This window comes from Cupressus sempervirens, chromosome 1 (assembly GCF_028749045.1).
Source record: "Cupressus sempervirens isolate cs-2001-9-10 chromosome 1, ASM2874904v1, whole genome shotgun sequence".
NCBI lineage: Eukaryota > Viridiplantae > Streptophyta > Pinopsida > Cupressales > Cupressaceae > Cupressus > Cupressus sempervirens.
The window spans coordinates 442,688,744-442,715,830 of NC_143118.1; the positions used below are offsets into that span (position 1 = coordinate 442,688,744).

Here is a 27,087-nt window from a genome sequence, read left to right on the forward strand (position 1 = left end):
ATAGATTAACAATTTAAATATTAAATTTTATGTGTACATTTTCCTAAATTCTGATCCTACAATAATATGAAGGTAAACAATACTACACATATAATGCTACAAAAGTAACAAGAGGAGTTTCAATCAACACAAATAAAATATTGAAACAAAAAAAAAAAAATTGTTGTGTATATATTTTTTTTATAGTAAGACTTGGAAAAATGTTTCGTTATAATATATTTTTATCAAGAAAAAACTTAAAAATTAGTTTAAGAGAATGTAAAAGAGACAACCACCTCATACCATTGACTATAGTATAGCATCTTAACTTTGTACTTCTTAAAATATTATGTAAAATGTTTGATAGCAATTTTTAATAGCAAGTTACAAATCTGGTGCCTATAGTTACGATTATAAGACCATCCGTATGATATCACGCTAGCATGATATCCAAAAATACTGAAAAAAAAAAAAAAATTTAAAAATGATAAATGTACATTAAATCTAATTTAATCAATCCATTAATATAAAATCACATAATTTATTACCTTTTACAATTCAATTTTAATAATAATCATTAATACAAACAATTTTACAATTTAGCTGCAAATATGAGATGGCACAAGGGTGGCCGACCCATGTGGAACGTATGCCGCGCCGAATCCTTCCATCATTGGGAGAATGCTTTGGTATTAAACCTGAACTTAGTAAGAGCTCGATTTGAACATCTTTCTATCAAAACAAAGCTAACTGTAAAAGCAGAAAGGTGTTTGAATCGTTCCTCTGCTCCTACTCTCGTCTGCCATTTTCATTATTCAAATTTCTCTTGCTGTTGTTGGTGTGGTAAATAGAATTGATGGCTTCTAAGCGGATTGTGAAGGAATTGAATGATCTTGAGAAGGATCCCATTCCTCTTTGCAGCGCCAGTCCAGTGGCTGATGATGATATCTTTCATTGGGAGGCCACTATTATGGGTCCCCCTGAAACTCCCTATGAAGGAGGTGTGTTTCTTCTCACAATCCACTTCACCACTCATTATCCATTCAAGCCTCCAAAGGTTGAATTTAAGACTAAGCTCTTCCATCCAAACATAAATAGCAATGGCAGCATCTGCCTTGACATATTGAAAGATCAGTGGAGTCCTGCATTGAACATCTCCAAGATCTTACTTTCAATTTGTTCTTTGCTCAATGATCCAAACCCGGATGATCCACTTGTAACAGAGATTGCTCACATGTATAGGACTCATAGGTCCAAATATGAGACAACGGCAAGGACTTGGACTCGCAAGTATGCAATGAAATAGTGCTTGGAAGATAACTTTAGCTTCAAGAATTAATACAGCTTGTTCAGCTTTCACAAGTTAGGCATTTTTGTGAAGTTTGAGTTATTGATTGTAAGGAATGAAGTCTGAGTTATTGAGAATGCCATTTTATTATTTTTCAAATGCAACTATGTACGATTGTGAAGATAGGCGAGCTTAGACCAGACATCGTAGTTGTTTTCATCAGCTGTTTGTATATTTGTTTGGTTACTGTTTCATATATGGTTTGGTTTCTTTAGTCATATTAAATTAATTTCCCCGGTGATAATTTATTTGAAATCTTCTATTTAGTTATCGGATAGATATAGAAGATTGTGATTTTGTATGCTTATACATGGTTCATAGTTTTCCATCATACATTCATGTGCATGATTCAAACCCATTCTGGAGGATATAGTTAAGTAAATGGTGTATGCTTTTGTTAGTCTATGAGTGATTCTATAAACTTCTAGATACGATAGACTATAATATGTGCATGATCTTATATGCTTTTCTTTCTCTCTCTTTTTTATCGATAGATATATTTACATTTTCATTGATTATTATTACATGTGATTATGGATGGATGTTGAATATGAAGAAAAATAATGGTAAGTTTCTAGAGAAAGGTATGCTTGTAAATGGTTCAATAGTTTTCTATATACTAGTATGCATGATACAAAGCCATTGTGAAGGAGAAACTTATGTGGTAGAATGATATATACTTTTGTAAGCACTATAATTGTTTCTATAAATCTGTAGAAAAGCTAGACTATTGAACTTGTATGATCGTATGTACTTTTCTTTCTTTCTCTTTTTAATGTGTACATATATGTATTCATATTTTCATTGATTACTATAATGTGATTATGGATGGGAGTTTAATATGGAGCAAAGAGAATGGTAAGTTTCTAGAGAAGAGTAAATCTCTACTTCAACTTATCTACCAATAGTTGGCTCAAATGATGCTTTGGCTAAACCTTATTATTTGATTCTTAATATATGCTTCATATTTAGATCATTGTGTTCCACAATATATTCCATATCATGATATTATATTAATATATCAATTTGTAGATACATAATGCAATACTAGATTATCATTTTCAGTTTTCTAGGCATCCCCAAGGAGGTTTGAGTAAGGAAGTTTTAAAGCTTCATGATTGGGATGGAAAATGTTTTCAAGTTTTTCTCAAGCTAGGGTGCGCTTGAGGGAGATAGATGCTTATGGTTCCTATTAAGATTATTAGTAGTTATGTACTATATGTATTCATTTCATGTGATCCATGATCTCTTATAAAGCGAAGATTTTCTTATGTTTGTGCTTACGTACTTATAAATTATACTAAACTATCTTATTCTATATCTATTCTTATGTATTTTAGCAAATTGAATTTAAATTATGCCTAATTATGTGTCTCCTTCTATTTACATAATTTAGTAAAAATATGAAGGTGCCTAAATATAGTATTGGAACTCTAGGTTCTATGTTGGAGACTTGATTTCACTATGTTAAGTTGTGTTAATTGATCACATATCCCTCCAATTAAATAGTGCTTAGCAAACATGTATGTAAGTACTAATAGATTGAGCCATAATAGTGGGAGAAGGAGCCTCCTAAATTTTCATTACAACTCCCTTTCTTGAAACCTTTTTAAAAATGAAAATATTTGTTCTTAAGGAAATACCCATTTGCATATAACTCATTGTTGATACTTTATGTGCACAACTATGTAATTTTTGGCTACTCAATTTTCATTTCTTGATCTAAAAGGAAAATCCCAAATAGGAAACATCGATTATTCTGCACACATCATCCAAAATGAGTAGTAGTTGCTTTTCCTTAAATGGGTGCAACATCCCTGTCACCTCGTCAATGCTCAAATCTCAAAAGTGCTCCACCAAATAATAAATATAGTAGAATCTTTTGACACATTAACCCAAACGAAAAACTTGAAAAAGTTAACTACCCTTTCATTGTTGATTTGTTTTCTTGGGGATGTCTTTCCAATGCTAGGCATTCAATAGACGCCAAATACACAAGCAGAGTCATTTTCTCCTTTGACAATTTGCTATTGTGTGAGCTAAGCCAATGCCTTATGAGAGTTGAAACATAAGGGATATCAGAAGATTTTGATAGCAACATCGGGGTTAAGCAAGGGTGTCCGCTTTCTCCCACACTATTCGGGCTTTATATTGACAAGTTAGAAGAGTGGATAAACAAGACCAATGGTGAGAGGGTGCAACTGGCCCACTTCGTAATAAGATTGCTCTTATATGCAGATGATCTCATAATTCTTGCTAGAATAGCTAAAGGTTTGAAAGAGCACTTGAAAGCACTAGAATTTTTTTGCCATGATGTAGGAATGCAAGTTAACACTAGCAAAACCAAAATTATGATTTTCTCACTAAAGAAGAATAGGGGCATACAAGACAAGTTTCTGTTTGAAAATAGCCCCCTTGAGATTGTGGAAGAGTACAAATACTTGGGCATCAATTTTCATAACAAACTCAACTGGGATACTTGTAGATCGAAAAGAATCCAAGGGGGCTGGAAGGCGTTATACTCTTTACAAAAAAAGTGTAGGAACACAGAATTATGGGATTGGACGACCATGAAAACTCTGTTTGGTTTGCTGGTCACTCCGGTTATTCTATACGAATGTGAAGTGTGGGGCGGTAGTATGTCCAAACAGAAATGGCAGCAAGTAGAAAGAATTCAAAAACACTTTATCACATGCAATCTTAAAGTCAAGACCACAGTTCCGTATAAAATCCTTTTGGCGGAGGTGGGTTCCTTTCCATTAGAAGCTGTTGCATTGATCCGAATGCTAAGCTATTTAAAGAAAACCCAAGGTCTAGAAACACATCGTTGGCCCAAGTTGGTAATAGAGGAAAAACTTGTGAGGCGGAAAAGCACATGGATGAAACAAAATGACAAATGGATGCAAAATTGGGATATCAACATCCAAGCTTGCCCGGATAACATTAAAGAAATAAAAAAGTTTTTCAATGAAAAATTTTGCAATATTCTGTGGACAAGACACATAGGGAGGAAAAAATCTTATTACATTAAAGAATTTAATCCCACTTCTAGTCATGATGAAAAGGCCTATATAAGGGCACCTATTAACTGGAAAGCAAAAATGTTGATGGCACAAATTAGAACTAGTTCACATCAGCTGCGATGTGAAACTGGTAGATGGCAAGTTCCAAAGGAAGAGTGGGCAGACAGAACATGTTTATTTTGCAATATGGGAACAGTGGAGACAGAGCAACACTTTGTCATGGAATGCTTGACTTACAACGACATCAGATCTGATTATACAAAAATTTTGCAGAACAAGGACTTCAACTATTTATTTGAGGAAGATCAAGTGAAGAGAACAGCGGAGTTGATTATCAAAATTCAGAGAAGAAGAGACAAGTTAACCAAAACTTTGCAACTGACTAGTTTGGCTCCTGACTCGGGAGGGCGATTGCATGGGTCCCATAGACTACTTTAGTCTTGTGGACGTCATTAAAATCTATCATATCATATCATATCATTGTTAGTCGAAAGGCATACTATACTGAGATATTTCCATTCACTTTACAATCAACTCTTCTCATCTTCTTACATATAGGGCCCATTTGGCAATGGGAATACAAGTGGAATAGGCATATGTAAATTATTAAAATTTTGAATTCTTCATTTGGATGCACCAAATCAGAATTGGAATACAAAGTAAAATAGGAATACATATTCCAATTTTGACACAAAAATGAGGTTTTGCAATTCCACCCAAATAGGTGTTATTAGAATACGTATTCCTATTCCACTTTTATTTATTTTAAAAAACATAAATTTTGGGGTTCGCAAATTCCCCATCAAATATTGGTTGAAACAAACAGAGAACAGGAATACGTAGCCCCATTTTCTATTCCAAAATAGCTATTCCTATTCCCGCAACCAAATGGACCCATAGTGCAAGACAATGGCATTGACCATGACCCTTTTTTTTTTAATTGTGATTCCTTTTTCATTTTTATTGATCAACCACATAGTTAATATTTTTCTTTTTTAATTTAATTGACATAGTAATATTGTATTGATGTTAAACAATATAGAATGGTTGATAAAAGTGGTAAATATTATTAATATTTATAATTATTTTTAAAATTGTGTTTAAAATATTAGTAGAAAAGAACTTGTAAAAGTTTCATAAAAAATCTGTAAATAATCTTTAGTAATGTTATTTTCAATTGTGTGACTGATTTGCTTCCATAAAAATATATCGTTTGGTATTTATATAACATATGATAAGTTTTGTATTTTTTTTTTAAAAAATTTTCTGATTGGTAAATGGCTAAAGCCATTTGTTATATTGAATAAATTAAAATTGAATTTATAGAATTCTTCATTCAAACAGGCAATGGTAGGAAATAATGGAGCAAGAAAACCTCCGGTCTTACCTAAGACCAAAGTCCTATATTATACAATTTAAAAGGAGCACACCCCATTTTATATGAAACTTCATATATGTTTATACAAAATTTGATGAAGCAATTAATAATAAATATAATTCCTTTGAAAAGGAGACATAATCTAAAGAGAGGCAAGGTTCCAAACAAAATTAGGCAAGGATCCTGCTATGAAGAATTGATCCACCAACCATCTGCATGACATAATACAACTATCTTCTAATATGGGATTAGTACCAAATCAATGTGATCATAAAAAATGGGAGGAGTAAAAAGCCCAATCAATATGCCAAGAGACTCTTCATACAATAAGAATCCTAGATTATACCAATGGAGTTAATTAGAAGAGTTTTATAATATGCTTTATGTGAATCTTTATCTAGAATCTCATCCTATTGCTTATTGAGTTTATAGTTTATACTTAGAGTAGATTAGATTTTCAGGGTCCTTATCTAGTTCAAATGAATAGATCAATCTAGATTATATGAACTAAATTCAATAATTTTAGATGTTCATTGATTCTACTTATTCTTATCCTATACTTATGAGTTTAAGAGGAGAAATCCAAATCAGTAGCCAACTTGAATTCATTCATATTTCCTAACTAATATTTTAAAATAATCAGTAGTAGGGAAATAGATAAACACTTTGCTCTGCTCAAAGCTCTAATCTTAGTATTCTACTCTACTTAATTTTGTTCTACTAAATATATAATGTCTTCTCCCTCCACTCCTTTATTTGCCAATTTATCAACTTCTAAATTCCCTTCACAATAAATATATTGTATTCTAATCTCCTCAAATTGGTCTATAAGATTAAGTACACTTTCTAGTTTAGCATTTAACATCCAATTCGGTGTTTGTCGCTTTCTAATTGCATTTAGGATAATTTGTGAATCACCTTCAATAATTAACTTGTTAAATTTTTTTTTAATGCTTAATTTTAATCCTTATTTTAATGCTTCCAATTCAGCTATATTATTAGTTACATTACCTAATGGTTTAGCTCATTTTAATACCCAATCTTTATTTTCTAATTTAACTATACAACTCAATCTTGCTTTCCCAGGATTCTCTCTAGAGGCTCCATCAAAGTTTAATTTCTTCCATCCTATCAGAGGTGCAACCCATTTACGTTCTTTCTTGGCTATAGTATCCTTTTTAGGATAAACTAAGGGAGGATTAATCAAATGTCACCATTTTTTCCTCATATTCTCATCCCATGCTAAGAATGTACCTTCTGCCTTGGGTGTGTTCCTGAGATGGCAATTCATAACTTTGTGATGGCTACCTCAATTTTATTGAAAAAAGTTATCTTACTAAGTTCTAAATTTTGAAATATTCATTTATTTCTTTTCTTCCATATTTCCCACATAATAATTGTAGGTGTAATATTCCATAATTTCTCATAGATGCTAATCCTATTCTTAACTGGTCAACCCCTAAAAAATCCCTCGATATCCAAAAGTATAGGGAATGTCCAATTCAATTTATTCTCAACCTAATACCAACAATCTTGTGTGAAGGGGCACTTAAACAAAATATGCTCCATATTTTTCAGATTTATTTTTGCATAGAGTGCATTTGGATGGTCCTTCAAATCCCATTTTAGAGAATCTATCAACTGTAAGAATTCAATTTTGAATTTTCACCCAAAGAAAGACACCAACCTTAGGTAGACATGTTGAATCCCAGCATAGATCTAAGGGTATATCAATATTATCCCATCTTTGTGAGTTAATTATAAGATCATATCCTAGATTAACTTTGTAAATTCCATCATTAAATACTTCCTAGACAAGTTTTATCTACTCGATTATTGTGATTCATAGATCTATCCTTAAGGATATTTTCAAGGATAGTTTTATCTATACTTGGTTCATATTAATATTATCCAAAGATTTCCATACCCAAGTCTTAGTCTCATCAATCCTGATAAGTGTTTTGGCATCTGAAACCTTGGGTCCCCAAATATTAGTAATGACATTGATCATGTTGTTTTTGGATATTCCAAAATTAATAATCAGGGGTTGACCATCCCATGAATTATTTGAGAATAATGCTTCATCACCTCTACCTAAATCCCAAGTGAGATATTTTCTGACCAGAGGCCTACACTTCATCATAAAATTTCAGTTTTCTAAACCACTTAGTGGATTTCTAATTCTAAAGAGGAAGGATCTAATGGATTAACATATTTATTATAAAGTATTTTTGCCCATTTTTTATTTGTTTTCCTTGTATAAACACCATACTAGCTTTGCTCCTAATGCCTCATTTTGCCAATTGAGATTTTTTATGCCCAATCCTCCTTTACTCTTAGGATGACACATCTTATCCCATTTTATTAGAGCTTGTTTCTTTTTCTCTTCTGTTCCACTCCAAAAAACATTTCTAAGTTTTCCTTCTAGTTTTTAATTAACATAATTTGCTAGCAGAAGGCAAGATAGAGGATAAGTAGGAATAGCTAAGAGAACATATTTAATTTTTGTTACTCTCCCAGATTTAGTTAACCATTTTCTTTTCCAAGATTTTGTTTGTTTGTTTTTCTACTCTTTCTAAGATATTGTCCCAACCTTTTTTACTCCTAACTCCTTTGTCTAAGTATATCCCTAAATATTTGCATGGAAAGTTACTCTTTTTGTATCCCATATAATTGCATATATATTCCTCCATGTTCTTTGGTGTGTTTAAAAAGAAAATTTTTGATTTTTCTTCATTGACCTTTTGTCCCAGTGCTACTGAATAATCCAATATAATTTATTTAAAAGATTTGATTTCTTCCTTTGTACTACTTCCTAGAAGAATGGTATCATCAACAAACTGCTGATGGGTAATGTTTGGAACATTCTCAGTGATAGTAATTCCTTTAATTAATCCTACACCTTGTGCCTTTTGAATAACTCTACCAAATGTTTCTGCCATAATTATAAAAAGAAAAGGTGGCATAAGGTCTCCTTGTTCAATACCCCTTGAGATCTTGAAGAAACCTTCAAGAGTACCATTAACAAGTAGTGATATTTTTGGAGTAGATATACAGTTAAAATTTATATTTATCCATTGTTTGGAAAATCCAAAATTTTTTTAGGCATTTACATAAAAACCTCCAATCTATTATATCATATGCTTTTTGCATATCTAACTTTATAAACATATAGGCTTCTGTGTTTTTAATTGTTGAATGTATAGTTTCCTGAATGATGGATATTCCATCAAGTATTTATCTACCAGGTACAAACCTCATTTGTTCTTTTGAGATAATTTTTGGAAGCAAAGTTTTAGTCCTATTTGCTATTGCTTTAGAATAAATTTTATATATTGTATTACATAATGTTATGGGGCGAAAATCTAAGGGTGACTCTGTTGTAGCTTTTTTTGGTATTAATGCTAAAAAGGTATGATTAATTTCAATTAAGATTGATCCCCCATTTCTAGCTCCCTCTATTGCTTTCCATAATTCTTCCCCTAAATCTTACAACATTTTTGGAAGAAAAAAGCTTGGTAACCATTAGGCCCTAGATATTTATCTAGGCTAAGCTTAAAAAGGGCTAATTTGATTTCTTCTTTTGTATAAGGTTTATTGAGCTCCATGTTGTCAAATTCTGTGATAACTTTAGGTATATTATTAAGCATTATTTTTTGTTTGATTAAATTGGATGAATCATAATTGTTTAATAGATTCTCATAGTATGTAACAAAGGTTTGACCAATTTATGTTGGATTATCAATAGTACTATCATTATTATTTTTAATTTGAGTAATAGCTTTAAGAGCTTTGATGTGTATTGTACTATTGTGAAAGAATTTTGTGTTTATGTCTCCTTCTGCTAACCATGTTTCCCTCAACTTTTGTCTCCAAAAGACTTATTTTTTTGCTAAAATGTCTACTTGTATGATTAATAGTTCTTTTTCTTTGGTGAATTTTTAATTTTCCATACTATTTTTAATGATTTATTTATTTAAAAATTTAAGATCTTCATTATTTAGTTTGACTTGTGTAAGAATTTGGTATAGCTCTAATACCATGTAAGAATTTGTCTTAGGGAAAATTCACCTAAGATCGAAGAACTTGAACATAAGCACAACTGTAGACCAAAAAAGAATATGATCAATATGTCATAAATGTCCTAATACATCACTATTTTTTAGATGAGTGTACATACTAGGAATGCCTGTATATAAAGGCCTCTAAGATGCATTTAGAATGTCTGTAGAAGGTGTTAGGAGATAAGATTGACAACTAAGCACACATCCTTCATTTTGCATGAATGTACATGCAACAATGAGAAGATAAGCATGACAAGGTGTCCCACATGTGGAGATGTTGTAGACACCATGTGCTGAAATAAAGTACTTACTCCTGTGTTCTAGACACCATGCGCATAAATGAGGTGTGAACTCCTATGTTGTCAACATGACAACTCACAAGAGTGTGCATACTCCTAGGTGATTGATAAATACATTTTAAAATAATGTATTAACCTAAGTAAAATTAAGTCCCTTGTATGGTGAAAAAATCTTGATGATGTAAGGTATCTTTGAAACCTATTCAAGTGTCCCTATGTCGATATTGATGGTGGCTCCTTCCAAAACTACTAAGAAGAAGTGCAGATCAAGCAAGGATGCATGTAGAACCTATTTCAAAGAACAAATCTACCTCCTCAAATGATAAAGGGACCTCCTACAACTGTTGTACGTAAGGATCCACAATCACATTAGCCTATAAAGATTGATCATGTAGAGAATGGACTTGAAGATCAGAGTGAGCCCTCACAACAACTGTAGAAGGATCATCCTCATCAAAGAGAAGTGGCATATCATCAAAGAAGTCTCTCAAATATGTTGTGTGTGACTCTATGAACAAACCTGAAATTTTTTCTAAGAAATCATCCCCTGAGGTTGGAATTGGAAGACAAAGTGTACCCTATTATGTTGAAATACATGAATTTTTCACTATGGCAATGGATGAAGAATTTTCCTCAAAGAGAAGATGAATATCATCAAGGATGTCTCCCACATCTTCAATGTGAGACTCCACGAACAACTGAACAATGGTTGGAAGGAAGTCGTCACATGAAGGTAAAGTAGGAAGACATAAATGGTCCTATTGCACTAAATTTGAAGCATATGTGGTTGGAACAGGATCAATAGGAGCAACATGAGCATTTGGAGGTGTGATCTCATCTAGAGAGGATGCAGCTGCAACTAGAGGTAGAAGATCTTTAGGGAATGGAGGAATGTGAGGATCTCCATACATCTCCTAGAAATACATCCAAAACACATATGGATCAGATGACTTATTGTCAATAAGTGAATCTAAAATCTCCATATCCACATATAGAAAGAGAGTACTACTAATGATGCAAAAAGTGTCAACATCGTATGTAAGTCCCCTCGCATATGGTAGTGCATTGTGTTGATTGAGATATTTGATAGAAAATTGACTCCATTCCTTATAGTTGTCTAGTGTTAAATAAATCAAATCTTCCTCTTCCATGATGGACTAATCAGTTTAATCCCCGAAGATGCAAGAAAAATGTAAGAAACCCCCCCTAATGTATGATTCGATGCTTTAGAAGTGGTGTGTGTACAATAGGCCGCTTGTCAAAATGTGCAAGATGGACTTCTAATTTTTTCTGTTACAACTACCTTTTGAGGCCTAAATCTGGAACTATGCACTGTAGCTCATATGTAGAACAATTCTAGAAAGCAATATAATGCAAACAAGGCCCTAGTGCTAAAAGTGATATTTCTGTCCATAAAACCCTAGAATTTGAATACAGATCTAGAAAGTAGACAAAAAAACACGCACTTTCAAAAAAATGGAACCTAAAAAGGAGTCCAAATGAGCCCGTACAGAGCATTTCAAGTTGTAAAATGTAGGATTGGATAGGTACAATTGCCAAAAGATGCAAATTCTAACAAATCCATGCACCACAACTAGAAAAGAATAGCACCAATGAAGAGTTTAGGAAATTCTACCCAAAATTTTAAAAAAATACAACTGATTTGGAGTCTAGATGATCGAGTTATGGCCTCTCAAAGTTGGGCTACCAAATCAAAACTGAATCTGGAGAGGGGTTTGGTCAAAAAACTACAAGCTTAAATTTTATGGCCAAACAACCATCATAGTAGTTAAAAAATACTTAGAAATGATGGTCAAATGGTCGTCAATTTTTTTCCCATGTAATGATGACGTCAACGAAAAAGTCCGCCTGGATGACATGGTAGTACAGATTGCTGACATGGCAGGAGGTACGGATGTACAAATTTGCACGATCTTGTATGGTGACCTAGTGCTAACGTGGGCTTATGAAGTGGATGATGATTGTATTCCACGCTAGCTTGGATCTACGTAGGCTAATGTGGTGAAACATAGCAAGGTGTCCACATGTCAAATGTTGTTGTAGACACCATGTGCTGAAATAAAGTGCTTTCTCTTGTTTTGTAGACACTGTGTGTATAAATGAGGTGCAAACTCCTGTGTTGTCAACATGACAACTCACAAGAGTGTGCATACTCCTAGGTGACTAATAAATAAATATTAAAACAATGCATTAACCTAAGTAAACTTAAGTAAGTGTAAATAGTGAATACTTATTTACACCAATAACTTGGAATATATTATTGAAATGTGTTTTCTTTAAGCATTTTAAGTTTTGATACAAAAAGATACATCTTTGATCCTATAAACTTACCTTCATCCCACCATTGTTTAATGTTCATCATGAATGTTTTATCTAAAAACCACATCTTTTCACATTTGAAATGATTCCTATTAGGTTTTATAGGTTCTATTAACTCAATTTTGACAAGATAATGATCTAATCCTGTAATAGGCTAAACGGAGGTCATGATTGTGAAATCTAATTCTGCTAGGTCTCCTTTGAAAAAGAATTTGTCCAATTTTTCTACAATATAACTAAAATATTTTCTTTTATTATTCCATGTGAATACTTTTTTACTAGTTGGTATTTCTATCAATATATTAACTCTGACCCATTCTCTAAATACTACTATGTTTCTTGTTAAAATATGAAAAACTCCAAACTTTTCTTTGAGATCAAGTATGGCATTGAAGTCACCACCTATGATCATGTTTGTCTCAAGATATAACTCCATAAAGGCAAATATATCATCCCAAACTTTATGTTTGTCTGAAGTTTGTATTGGACCATAAACATTAATTAGAATGAATTGTAGATTATGCTTATTGCTTGAAATCGTACTCCCCATCCAGTTGCTATTTGATATTATAATTTTAATGTTTGTTTTCCTGGTATTCCAATTGATTCCAATTCCACCTAATGCTCCATTTGATTCCTTCATTTCTGCATTCCATCTACCTAGTCTTTTTCTTAGTTCTTCCCCTTCTTCTTTGTTAAGCTTAGTTTCTTGTATCATAATTATAAATTATTCAAAGAGTGCTAGGTTACATTTTAACACTCTTTGTTTATGAGAAGCATTCATGCCCCTAGTATTCCATGATATGATCCTCATTGCTCTTTGGGAAGGCACTTCCCCTTCCTAGAGTTAAGAACCTCAATTTTTTTTTTTTGCTCCTTGGCTTGACCATCTACTTCTCTTAATTCCTTAAGTGATTTTCTTCCTCTTTTTAATTTTGATTTACCACATTTTGGAGTTCTAAGTCCTTCCTAGTTGATTGAAATACCCAAATTATCTATACTTATATGGTTATTGTTTTCTTTTGTAGTTCCTTCCTTATCTTCTTCCTCATTTATTAATTATTCTAATATTTGTTCTGTTATTTCATTTTCTTCTACATTTGTATATGTATCCTTTTTCTAAATTTTCCTTTTTATGATGTTTTTGGGGTCTCTTTTAGTACTCCAAATTCCTCCCCGTTTTGTGAGACTACAATAAGTTCAGTCTTTGTGATAGAATCTTCCTGATTATACATTCCAGGCTCCTTTAAGAAAGCTTCAACTTATGGAGGGATACTATATTCCTCTATTTTATCCTTCACCTCTATAGATTTACTTCCAAAGATATCTTTCCCATCTATTACTATTTGCCAAAATTTATAACTTTTCTTTTTTGACTTTTTTCTAATTGTTATATTACTCCATTGTTCTGAATCTGCTGCTGGAATTATATATTCTTCTTCCTGGTCTTCTATATACTCTGTTGGATGGAATTATATATTCTTCTTCCTGATCTTTTGTATACTCTATTGGCTTTATACTTTCTTCTTCTATGTTTAACTTTTCCAAATTTGCTTGTTGGTTCATATCCTTATTAATCGTCATATCTTCACCATACCAATGTCTATGACTAGTGTCTTCCTCAAAATAGTTTATATTTGATCTATTTACCATCCTATTGTCCATATTAATTCCTATTCCTATCTTAGTATTATAATTCTCCTTCTCTTTTCTTTGATCTATAAGGTGTTGTCTTACCTCATGTTCCTGATGAAATTGTTCTCCTAACATAGCCTAATCTTCAATGTCTACCTGTAATAATTTAATCTCATGTGTCATTTTATACCATTCTTTAATGCTTCTTTTTGTTTCTTTCAAATTATCATTCTCTTTGTGACAAATATTGCATTCTTTCAATGTTGCTACTATTGTCATTTCCTTGTGTATAACTTCAATTCTCTATTCTGGTACTTTTGAACATTCCAGTTGACTTTGTTCTTTACTCTTTTTTACTATAGGTGTATTTTCTATTTGTGTGCTCTGCTCAAATTTTTTCCTTTCATCTAATTTTTCCATCTTCTTATTTTTGTCCTTATTAATTGCCTTAATCTTCTATTCCCTCTTCTTTATTCTAATATTTCTAAAGGATTCCTCTATGGTTGAAATATTATGATCAATTTCTAGATTTGTTTTAATAATACCTTTAATTTTCCCTTCATATTTCTTAAATTCAATCTCATAAATGGATCTATTTGTTATAATCTTTTTTCTCCTAATCATTTTTTGATTTGGTTCCTCATCTATTAGGAATTTAATATTACTGGTTTTGTTATACTTTGAGTCTATACCTATAAGTTGATCAATTGATTTACCTATTCTAAATAATGTATATAAATGTTTAATTTCTACTGGAAGATTACTACATTCATACCAAGTTGGTATCATATGCTCTTTTTCATCATTCCAATTAGGTATCCAAGTTTGAAATTTAACTACATGTCCTTTATAATAGCATTTTGATATAGAAAGTATTTTATTTATAATTTATTTAATTTTGCAATGAAGATAAATTGATGATTTGGAGGAAGTACTAATACTTACATGTTGTTTGAAGATCTTCTCTAATTTCTTTTTCAATTTTGATAAATGCTTGTCTAGTCCACTCTAGTGAACATATACTCCTAGCTTTGAACATTCCTTTCACTTTTCTTCTATGAACCTATCACTAATGATTAATTTATCAGAACAATTATAACACTTAGTTTCCTTTACCTTGTCTGATGGCAGAGTTGTCATACTACTTTTATGTGTTGGCAGCTTTGCATTATCTGGAATACCCTTCTCCCTTTTATGTGGTGGTATATAGATTTTCTAATTTTTCTTAGAAACCCTAAGTACTTTTTATGAGTCTACTTTTTGTTGTTTCTACCCTATTGGAATACATTTAGCTTCTGAAATTTTGGCAGGTTTATGTATTGCTTGCTTATAATTTTTGTCTTCTTTTGCTGGAAAAGTAACCGATTTTTCCATTTTCTTTTCTTCCTAGATACAAGTTTGATAATTTGGGTAGACTATTTCTAATGATTTTAATTTTCCTCCATCATTGGCCTCTTTTTTAGTTGTGATGCATTTCTTCTTCGATTCTTGTTTGAAATTACAACTTGCCACGTACTATTGTTTTCCCATGGATCTTTATTTAGCTTTATCATCTTCCTATCCCTAGCTTCATGTTGTTTAACTAGGGTACTAAATGTGTTCAACTTTGAATGATCATTTTTTAAAACTTCAAATCTGTTGCTGATCAAAATACAGGGGATCGCCTATTTTCCTTTCAACCTATCTCATTGTTGCTTATATGTTGACTAGGAAAAAGACAAATCCTTATTAGGGAAAAACTTATTTTCCATTGATTGTTAATGTCGGTATTGTCTAAAAAATGAATGCTTTATGAATCTAGGAAATACTAATTGATTTGTTTGATTCACTACTTATGTAATACTTGCCATTTTTCAGAGCAGAACAATGGCAACTATGCAAGGAATATATCCAATGTAGGGTAGAATCTGGTCACCTCAATACTATGAAATAATCTATGTAGCATTATATTTTATAGTGACAAAATGGAGATCTATTTTGATAGAATGCTTCAAAGAAATGTGGTCTATTAGTCTGTTTTGATAGCAAAAAATGCAGAAAATTGACTTGTTAAAACAATTTTAAAAAATTTCAAGCAGTTTTTGGGCTTTTGAATGGTATTTCTCGAGTGGTATTTTAAAAAACTTCTTGATAAGGCATTTAGAAATGTAATACAAATGCAATGGGTGGGTTTTAAGAAAATTCCATGAACACTACCAATTTTTGTCATGCCCTAGTAGGTGCAAAGTCAGATTCCATGATTTTTCCCAGCATTCATGTAACCTTGGTGGAGACGGCCAGAAATGATGTATCCTGACTTAACCACTTTTGTTCAAACCCTAGTAATATTACTGTCACTATTTCAAAACCACCTTCACTAGATTAAGATCGTGCATTTCAAATTACTTTGCATCAGTAGTGGAATCGCCTATATTCATATATTCTTCTTATTCTTTATATTCTTTGTAATCATGGAAATATTGTTTAGGTCCATTCTGATTATTGTTGGCAATCATGACAAAGGAGAGAAAGGAAGATAGAAGCCCTATATGTCTATGCACTTCATTTTGATAGTTTGGAGAAGAGTTTTTCTCATAAATTAGCGAGGCGCTCTGCTCTGCTAGTTGTTGGGGCATTACCGAGTTTTGTATATATTTTAATTTAACTTATATTTATTTTATTTTATTTTATATATACACTATAGAGTGTTAAATGTAACTTAAATATATTAATTAATCTATATTTAAATAATAGATAGAATATATCATTTTTTTGTATTATTTTTTAAATGCTATTTTTAACTTATAGTTGCATTTAATTTAACTATTTATATCTTTTATCAAATAATAAATAATAGTTATGAAAATTAATTTAATTTCGAGTTAGATTGTAACTAGTCTAATTTATATAATATTATTGATATTTTGATTTTCATAAGTTTTAATCATATTTTTTATTTATACTAAAAGAGGGATAAAATGTTATTAAGACAAAAAAAGAAACAAAATGGATAGCTCAACAAGGAGCTTTATCCTAAACAACAATGTTATCTATCTCATGAGATAAATCCAAGGGTAGCTGCCTCCTATCCACAATATTCCAATCTTGAACATGATTACAAGCCCATTTTGCCAAACAATCAGCAAGTATGTTCCATTCTCGAGGAATGTAATTAAAACTAATAAACTCTAGAAAAATTAAAAAGGGAAGATTTTGATTGACAATTGAAGCTAATTGCCAACTAATATCCTCAAGCAGCTACAAAGTAAGAAAATTCACCACCACGTGAGAATCAGATTCACAGATAAGCTTGTCTCGTCCCCACGACATATAAAATGGCCAAGGCCTCATGAGATTGTTAGAATGCCAACCCTAAGGCACTAAGAAATGTTTTTTTTTTTTTTTTTAATAAAAAAAATTTGACATACTTAATAATTTTATAATTTTGTTTTATACTTAAGCAAATTGCTCAAATATTAAACATTACATCAAAGTTATTATTATGGTTCAACTTCAAGTTTTAATAGGGTTCTAAACTTCAAAGTCGAGATTAGGAGTTTTTAAGTTCAAAGTTGAGATTATGAGTTTTTTTTAGGGTTAGATTTAAAATTATTGCTAGGATCATAGTTGGGGTTAAGGTTTCCACATCATTACTATCATCGATTATGATATAAAGATATAGAACTATAGATATGGTTAGATTTACAGTATATGTTGTGGTTGTAATTATGAGCAAGATTAATTTATGAATATTTAAAATTATGATTAGGATACTAGTTTGGGCTAGGTTTGGTTTTAGATTATGGTTTACGATCTTTTTGGGATTGAGGTTTAATATTTAAGTTTGGTTTACAGTTGTAAGTGTTAGTGTTGGAGTTGTAATAGTGTTTACAATTGTAAATGTGTTTGGGGTAAGGGGTTACATCATGTAGCTATTATTATGATCAAATTTATCATTTTAATTAGTGTTAGGGTTAAAGTTGAGATTGAGAATTTAGGAATATGATTAATTTTAGGGTTGAAGTTAAAGTTTTCTTTGAACAGTTAAGATTCTGAAAATAATTTTTCTGATGATTAAGGTTAGGATTGTGTGTACAATTTAGGTTAAGGTTTAGTTTAGGAATAGCATTATGATCCAATGTTTATGATACTATTTAATATTAAGGTTTATGGTAATGGATCATGATTATCCTTTTGATTAAGAGACTATTTCAATTTCATATATAATTATCACTTTTATATTTAGAAAAGATATACCAATTTTTTTTTAAAATATCTTCAATATCTCTTCAGTGTACCTATTGTACCCTAAGGTGCGATTACTAGTTGTCTATATTTGGACAGTTTAAACATTTGTATAAATGATGTGAAATGTATTGTGGCTGCTTTAACATTGAATGTAAGATATTGTCCTAGTTTTATGTGGGCATAGTTTTTAATAGTAAATACATAATACATTGTAATGTATGTTTCTAAGAGTGAAACACATAATTAATTGTGTTATGTCTATATTTTGATTATCTTTTTTTTTCATAGTTCTTTTTAATGTTATTTAAAAATTCAATCTATTTTTTAAAATTAATAATTGCTATTGGAAAACATGATAAGTTGTGTGAAGATTGTGGAAATTTTGAAAAGGATGGAGAAGAGGACAAATAGAGACTTCTTTTCTCAAAGGCTCTATTTTAGGGTAATGATTTCCAGTTAACAACATCGAAAGGGGAAGTTGTGAATTGTAAGGAGGATAAATAGAGATTTTTCTGCTTGGATATGTTGAAAGATGGTCTTTTTAGTTGCACAATGTTTACATTCAATACAAATATGGCATCAGACATGTTGGCAATCTAGTCATTTAAATTAACCATTCAGATATTTGAGAATTATAAATTGAGTTGGTCCCACCCCTATGGTCATCAGTTGGCCATATATGCATGGGACAATCTTGCACGTCTGGTGATGGATATCTGTCAATCACTTTTGATTGCAGGAACATGCTAACCATTGATTTCCTTTGATCTTTAATCTCTCAATAGCACTAAAGAAAGGTATATGTCATGCAACCTTTTAGATAGAACATAAGATCTTCCTTCAAAGTTGGCATGTGCAAAAGGATAAGGACATTAGTGAAGTGAGATTTAACTATGTTGACCACATTTAAATAAGTTTAAAACACAAAGCTTGGCATTTTGTGTTCTCGCAGTGAGCTTAATGAATTGGATGACATCATCATGGGAACATAGAAATGTGACCCGTAGCCTACCATTAGAAAAGGTAAAGAAACCTTAGTTTAAGACATACTAAAGGTTCACCAAATTAGGATAAGGGCTTAAGACTTAGGGAAATTTTTTAAATGGGGCTTAACTCAACGAAATAAATTGTTACAAGCATAAGGAAAAAACTCCACTCATGACATAATAACCATTTGCCTAAGTGAAAAAGGTAGAAACCAAATAGATCCACCACATACCAAACTAGGTCTCTTTAAGACTTTTCATGAATTTTAACAAGAAACTCAAGGACAAATGAAGTTGAATGCAAAACCTAACAAAATTTGGACTATAACAAACTCTATTATCAATGGTCATTTCAAAGTATCACTCGATACCTATTCAAAGAGTGGTCATTTCAAAATTTCGCTCAATACCTACTATAAGATGCTCAATTATTGGACACTACAACCATATGTCCAAGTACTTGTTAAAAAATATGCACTACTAGAAGAAGTACAAATGGATGGTATTTATAGACTTTTAGATATCATTTTTGCATTTCTTTAAAATTAATATTTGAAAAACAATATAAATAATCATGTGGAAAAAAAAAGCCCTTCCCCTAGATTAATTTCTAAATGTTAAAACATTCAATTCACTATTCTTTAATTTCCTTATACATCAAATACCATTAACTTGTTTATTAGAGGGTGTTAGAGGGTGTTATTCCAAGTTATGAGGATAACTATCAATGTTTTCTTTATTCTGCACTAGGAAGAACCCTTGTGTAGATGAAGGGGCATTTATATTGAAAGGAAAAGGCCAGTTTAGAAATAGGGTTAAACCTCCATGCTTGACTGTAACTCATGTTTAGGGCCACAGTTAGTTTCAGATTCTGTCTCCCCGACCATTTGTAAAACCAGGCATGCGTCTTCAATGTTTTCTGTTGAACGAGGTACTCAGTTATTCTAAACAAAAGAATCTGTACTCCATTTCAGGGAACACGCTTTATTTTTTATGCATTTCTTAATCATTTTCCATGGCAGTACGCTGAAGCAAACGATTAAACTTTGAATTCCACTCCCCGAACCCGTGCAGAAGGATTCCCTCCTTCTCATTAATAAAATCTGTTAATTTTTTGTGTGCGCAGGGCCCTGATACACCATGTTCCCCTGCAATTCTGAGTGGATTACATTTCACCGAGGTTTCCTTTTCTCTATTTTATTGCACCCGGTCTGCTCTGTTTGGTCGCCAAATGCAATAAATGAGCTCAAGGGGTCTGCCATTTCCTATTCCTGAGCTGTGCAATTTGGGGATTTTTTGTAAAGCCATGGGATTTCCTGTAGGTTCTTCAGAGCTTTTCTTTCCCAGAGTGATTCTCCATGTTATTTATGTACTGGGCTTCATGAGAAGCGCCGTATCATGCCTTGTGCGATGTGTGGGGTTTGGGGGATTCGAACCCGAGACCTTCCCCGAGTCTGAGCGACCAGATCAGAAGGAGGTAATGACGGCTGAAAGAATCAGGGCACGTTTGCCGGTTGTGACATTGGGGGCTTTGGCAGAGAAGGATATCATGTGTGCTGTTTGTTTGCATGATCTCAATGGCGAGGAGGAGATCCGCCGGTTGAACAATTGCAGCCATATTTTTCACAGAGGGTGTTTGGATAAATGGCTTGATTATGAACATACTACTTGCCCTCTTTGCAGGTCGCCTTTTCTTTGCTAATAGATCAAATGATTTCAGCCATTTATTTCCACTGGAATTACATATTGAGGTTCTCTGATTTCAGCCATTTCTACTGTAATTACAAATTGGGGGTTTTTATAATGTGCAAACCCTTCTGGTTGGCATCTCTGGGATCTATCTTTTTGATGAATCGCTGATTGTCATCCAAAATATCCAATGTAAAAATTATTACACGGTTCTATTGAAAAAACTTCACGAATTTGCTGCCCTCTGAAATGTGCCTGTTAAGGTTAATGCAGAGTTCTGTTTAAGGAGTTTGTGAATGGCTGTTTCTTTTCTGGGTTCTTTTCTTTTTGGATCCTTCCGCCCTTTTTTCCCAATTTGCATAATGTGGATGTTGATCTCATTTCATTCTTAAGGGCAAACTAGACATAGATATCGATTACATCAATGCAAGAATTATTGCAGTTTTATTCGTGTTTTTTTCCTCATAGATTTACTATTTATCTTCTGAAATTTCTCTGCAAAAATTATTGCACAGTTTTGTTCAAATAATCTTCAAATAACCAGTACTTGTATGATTTGAAAGATCATCTTTCATGATTATTTTCTGTAATGAGGGCTGCTCGTTTTACTGTTTATCACCAGTAATAAAAAGAACGTGAGTAAATTAATAAATATTCTAAGATTGCAAGCTCGGTGTCACATGATGAGATGCCCAGCTTCATTGAAAATATAATTTAACAATTTAATTCCCACTTTATGGGAGATTTATAAGTTTGTTAATGGAAGTGAATGTGCTTTAATAGAAGATGATTTATTATCACCAAATTTATATAGAGTTATATCATTATTGCAATTTGGACAAAGAGACAAGAACGATGTATCTCATGTTAATCATGTGTATATCCAATTAAGGAGATTTAGTTAGTATAGGACTAACATATCATACTCGAACATAAGTTTATTACTTACCTTTTGTTAAGATTAGGGAAGTGTTTAATCTTGAATTAAATATAATTAAATATTTAGTGCTTATCATTGCATTTGTGGGCATTTCTTTTTAGATAATGGCATTGCATTCAAACGTTTAACATCTTATTATAAATTGATTATTTAAAATTGGGTTAATTATAATTTATTGTATGATGAATATTTTCTCATTGAATAAGGAAAACGTAAGTATCTATTCTTTGTGATTTGAATATTTTATTGGGTTGTTTTTGTATACAAGTTGACACCTTAAAAGTTTTGATTTAAGCTTATAAGCATTCATGGATCTCTTTGTAGAGATCGTCAAATGCGGAAGGGTCAAAAAAGGGACCCCTCTAGTTCACCAATAACTACCCATAAACTAATGAAGCAAAATTATCTCCTAATTCAAAAATATAATAACTTAAATATAACATGTATTAAACGTGGGCCCACTCACGATGCATACTATAGCATTAGGAAGGGGCTTTGGTTAAATCACTCAACATCTTGCCTTGACCTTCAACATCAAAGAAAAATTAAATGGCACCCAACTTGTAAACATTTTACCACTTGCACTAGACACACTGTGCGAGAGTACCAACCATTTTTGGGAGCCATAGCATGCCCATAACAAAGTCTTGGAATTTTTCTTTCTTACATTTTGTTGTCATTATTCTCCATCTTTCCTTATTTTCCTCAATAGCTATCTCTTTCCTTCTCTTTAATGAGCGTGTCAACTTATCTCTTGCTTCATTGAATTGGTGTAGGGAAAGTTGGATTTCAATTTTTGGTTCTCAGTGGCTTTTCCCAACTTGTAGACTTCTATCTTCAAAATCTTTCCTCAAAGTTGCAAAGCTTTCCTTTCCAGAGAACAAAGCTATGATACATATTGTTGGAAATAACAATAGGGAAAGTAAACTTTGAGAGGGAGGGGGTGAATCAATACTTCAAAAATCTAACCATTAAAACATTCACCACACATCCACCTCACAATTTGCATGTAAACTGAAATATCAAAGTAAACATATTCATCCATAGCATGAAACAAATAACACATATGACACAAGATATTTGGTTACCCAAAAACCCTCCAATGAGAAGGTAAAACTAGGGTGGGGAAGACACCAACAAATCTTCAATATTGTAGCTGTAAAGTGTAACCAATTAAGGTTACAATAAGTTGGATCATAAACCGTGATCTACCTTGTGAAAGCTTTTCCCTATTAAAGGATTTCAACACCCTACAAAAAGTGTGTCTTGTTAAAGGACTTTAACTTACTATAAAGTAAGCACCCTATTAAAGGATTTACAAAAGCCTACTAGGACTACTCAATTAAGAGATTTTTACAGATTCACTTGTTAGAATGTTTCAGCCTTGATCCTTCGGTTAGCACTTCTCTACTAGGTATCAGATCTCCTCTTTCTTGATGTATACTTGATCCTCCTGATCAGATGTATCACTTATATCCTCTCTCTTCTTCCCTCTATTCTCTCTAATTAATTATGCAATTCAATCCTTTTACATCTCCTTATTCACCATAAATGATATGTCTTTCCATGCAAACCTCTCTCTTCACACACGAACTCTTTTGGGGTTTTCCCTCCTTAAGAAGACTTAGGTGACTTAAGGTTAGGTTGGGATCAACAATTGTGATTCACCTATTTTTCCACTTAATTCACCCCTTTATCTAATTGGTTGTATGTACTGCATAGGGGGCTATGTGTAGGATCATGGTCAACCAAACTATGGCATTAAGTGGCAATGAAAAACCAGCAAATCAAGGTTATGTCAACTTGATACATAATTTTAAAGTGGTTCTGGACTTTATATCAAAAAGTTGTAAGAAAATAATTTGTAAGAAATTGAATGTAGTTTATAAACTACTAGGCCTTATCTAGAGAAAAAAAAATTGATTGGTCAAAAGTTTGGATTTTAATGCAGTACTACGAAAATTTTAGGGCAAAAATAAAAAGTAGACTCAAGCCCAAATGTAAAAGTAGACTCATGCCTAGATGTGACACATATTTTTGGGTATTTGTATTCCAAATAAATAATTAAATATGAATTTTCTACTAAAAATTTTTCAGAAAAAAAAAACTCCCTGTCTGACCACCTTAACTAATAGAAAACTTTACCAAATTTTTCTTTTATTTTTTATTTTTCTTACACTAGGTGAAACATAGAATGTGACGCAACTTTTGAATTTAAAAATGTTATACCATTTGAAAATTATAGTTATTTTTCAATCAATATATCAATTAGCACTTTACAATCATTTTCATTGAAAATTAACTAATAAATACTTATCGAACTCAAATTTGATAGCAATTATACTGATCGAATCTCGAGAGTGTTATAAAAAAACCCTTTTCGTTTCATTCAATTTCGATGAAAATAACATTGTTAGATGGCTACCTGAAGTTTGAGTGTCAGTGAAACCCTTCTCCAACACGTTTTTTGGGTTGACCAAATAGGCTTGGTAAATACCAAGGCTAATCATATACCCAAATTCAAATTGGGTATCCGATTTGAAATCAAGTATCCGATCAAGTCTGAGATTTTTCAATTGAAATTTGGAGGGAAATTTGAGAGGAGAGATTTTCCAATGTCAAATTTGGAGGGAGGGAAATTTGAGAGCAAGTAAATTTGAGAGGGAAACTTTGGAGTGTTTTAGAGGGAAATATATTTGGGGGAAGTGTGGACATTGATATTATTATTATTAACTATTATTATTATTATATATGATTATAATTATTATTATATTATAGTAATATGTATGATTATTATTATTAAATATAATATAGTTATAAATATAATAATAATTATTATAACTAAATATAATATAGTAATATATATGATAAATATTATTATTATTAAATATATAACCTAGTAATATTATATGACTATTATTATATATAATAATGTATATGGTTATTACTATTATTAAATATATAATCTAGTAACATATATGATTATTATTGTTATATAATCTAATAATATATTATTATCATATTTTTAAATATACAATATTATATTATTATTAAATATAATATTGTCATAAAATACATCAAAAAGGGTCATAGGTTAACCTATGACCCCTTTCGACACATTTCATGACAACATATGTCCCTAGGGCCCCTAGTGACCCCTTTCGATGCATTCCCAATGGGTCACCACGGGTCCTAGGGATATACATTGTCATGAAATATATTGAGAGGGATCATAGGTTAACCTATGACCCCTCTTGACGCATTGGAACCAACCAAATGCATCCCTAGGTGTCCTAAGACCCCTAGGGACATAGGTTGTGATGAAATGTGTGGAGAGGGGTCATAGGTCATCATATGGCCCCTTTTGACCTATATAAATGATTATAATATATCCTTAGGGGTCCTAGGACCCCTAGAGACATATGTCATCATAGAATGTGTCGACAGGAGTCATAGGTCATCCTATGACCCCTTTGGACTCATATAAATAATTATAATATGTCCTTAGGGGTCCTAAGACCCTTAGAGACATATGTTGCAATAAAATGTATCAAAAGGGGTCATAGGTCATCCTATGGCCCCTTTCAACCCATATAAACGATTCTAATATGTCCCTAGGGGTCCTAGGACCCCTAGAGACATATGTCATTATGGAATGTGTCGAAAGGGGTCATAAGCCATCCTATGGCCCTTTTCGATCCATATAAATGATTATAATATGTCCCTAAGGGTCCTAGAAGCCCTAGAGACATATGTTGTAATAAAATGTATCAAAAGGGGTCATAGGTCATTGTATGGCCCCTTTCAATCCATATAAATGATTCTAATATGTTCCTAGGGGTCCTAGGACCCTTAGAGACATATGTCATCATGAAATGTGCTGAAAGGAGTCGTAAGTCATCCTATGGCCCCTTTCGACCCATATAAATGATTTTAATATGTCCCTAGGGGTCTTAGGGCCTCTACAGACATATGTTATAATAAAATGTGTTGAAAAGGGTCATAGGTCATCCTATGACCCCTTTTGACCCATATAAACAATTACAATATGTCCCTAGGGGTCCTAGGACCCCTAAAGACATATGTTATAATAAAATGTGTCGAAAGGGTTCATAGGTCATCCTATGGCACCTTTTGACCCATATAAATGATTCTAATGTCCCTAGGGGTTTTAGGACCCCTAGCGACATATGTTGTCATGGAATGTGTCCAAAGGGGTCATAGATCATCCTATGGCCCTTTTTGACCCATATAATTGATTCTAATATGTCCCTAGGGGTCCTAAGGCCCATAGAGACATATGTTGTAATAAAATGTGTCGAAAGGGGTCATAAGTCATCCTATGACCCCTTTCGACCCATATAAACAATTATAATATGTCCTTAGGGGTCCTAGGACCCCTAGAGACATATGTTGTGATAAAATGTGTTGAAAGGGGTCATAGGTCATCCTATGGCCCCTTTCAACCCATATAAACTATTATAATATGTCCCTAGGGGTCCGAAGACCCCTAAAGACATATGTCATCATAAAATGTGTTCAAAGGGGTCATAGATCATCCTATGGCCCCTTTCAACCCATATAAATGATTATAATATGTCCCTAGGGGTCATAGGTCATCCTTTTGCCCCTTTTGATCCATATAAGCAATTATAATATGTCTTTAGGGGTCCTAAGACCCCTAGAGACATATGTCATCATAGAATGTGTTGAAAGGGGTCATAGGTCATCTTATGGTCGCTTTCAACCCATATAAATGATTCTAACATGTCCCTAGGGGTCCTAGGACCCCTAAAGACATATTTTGTCATGAAATGTGTTGGAAGGGGTCATAGATCATCCTATGGCCCCTTTTGACCCATATAAATAATTATAATATGTCCCTAGGGGTCCTAAGACCCTTAGTGACATATGTCATCATGGAATATGTTGAAGGGGTCATAGGTCATCCTATGGCCCCTTTCGACCCATATAAATGATTGTAATATGTCCCTAGAGGTCATATGTCATCATTGAATGTGTCGAAAGGGGTCATAGGTCATCCTATGACCCCTTTCAACCCATATAAACAATTATAATATGTCCCTAGGGGTCCTAGGACCCCTAATGACATATTGTAATAAAATGTGTCGAAAGGGGTCATAGGTCATCCTATGGACCCTTTCGACCCATATAAACG

The 27,087-nt window shown here is 32.4% G+C and overlaps 2 pseudogenes across 1 annotated transcript; both read left to right on the forward strand.

Moving 5' to 3' along the window:
* Nucleotides 1-835: 835 nt before the first annotated feature.
* LOC149578201 (ubiquitin-conjugating enzyme E2 11 pseudogene) lies at nt 836-1,285 on the forward strand (annotated as a pseudogene).
* Nucleotides 1,286-20,042: 18,757 nt separating this feature from the next.
* Nucleotides 20,043-21,201, forward strand: LOC149578202 (brassinosteroid-responsive RING protein 1 pseudogene; annotated as a pseudogene). The gene is made up of 2 exons (XR_016355758.1): nt 20,043-20,210; nt 20,406-21,201. The product of XR_016355758.1 is annotated as a brassinosteroid-responsive RING protein 1 pseudogene (transcript).
* Nucleotides 21,202-27,087: the final 5,886 nt, after the last annotated feature.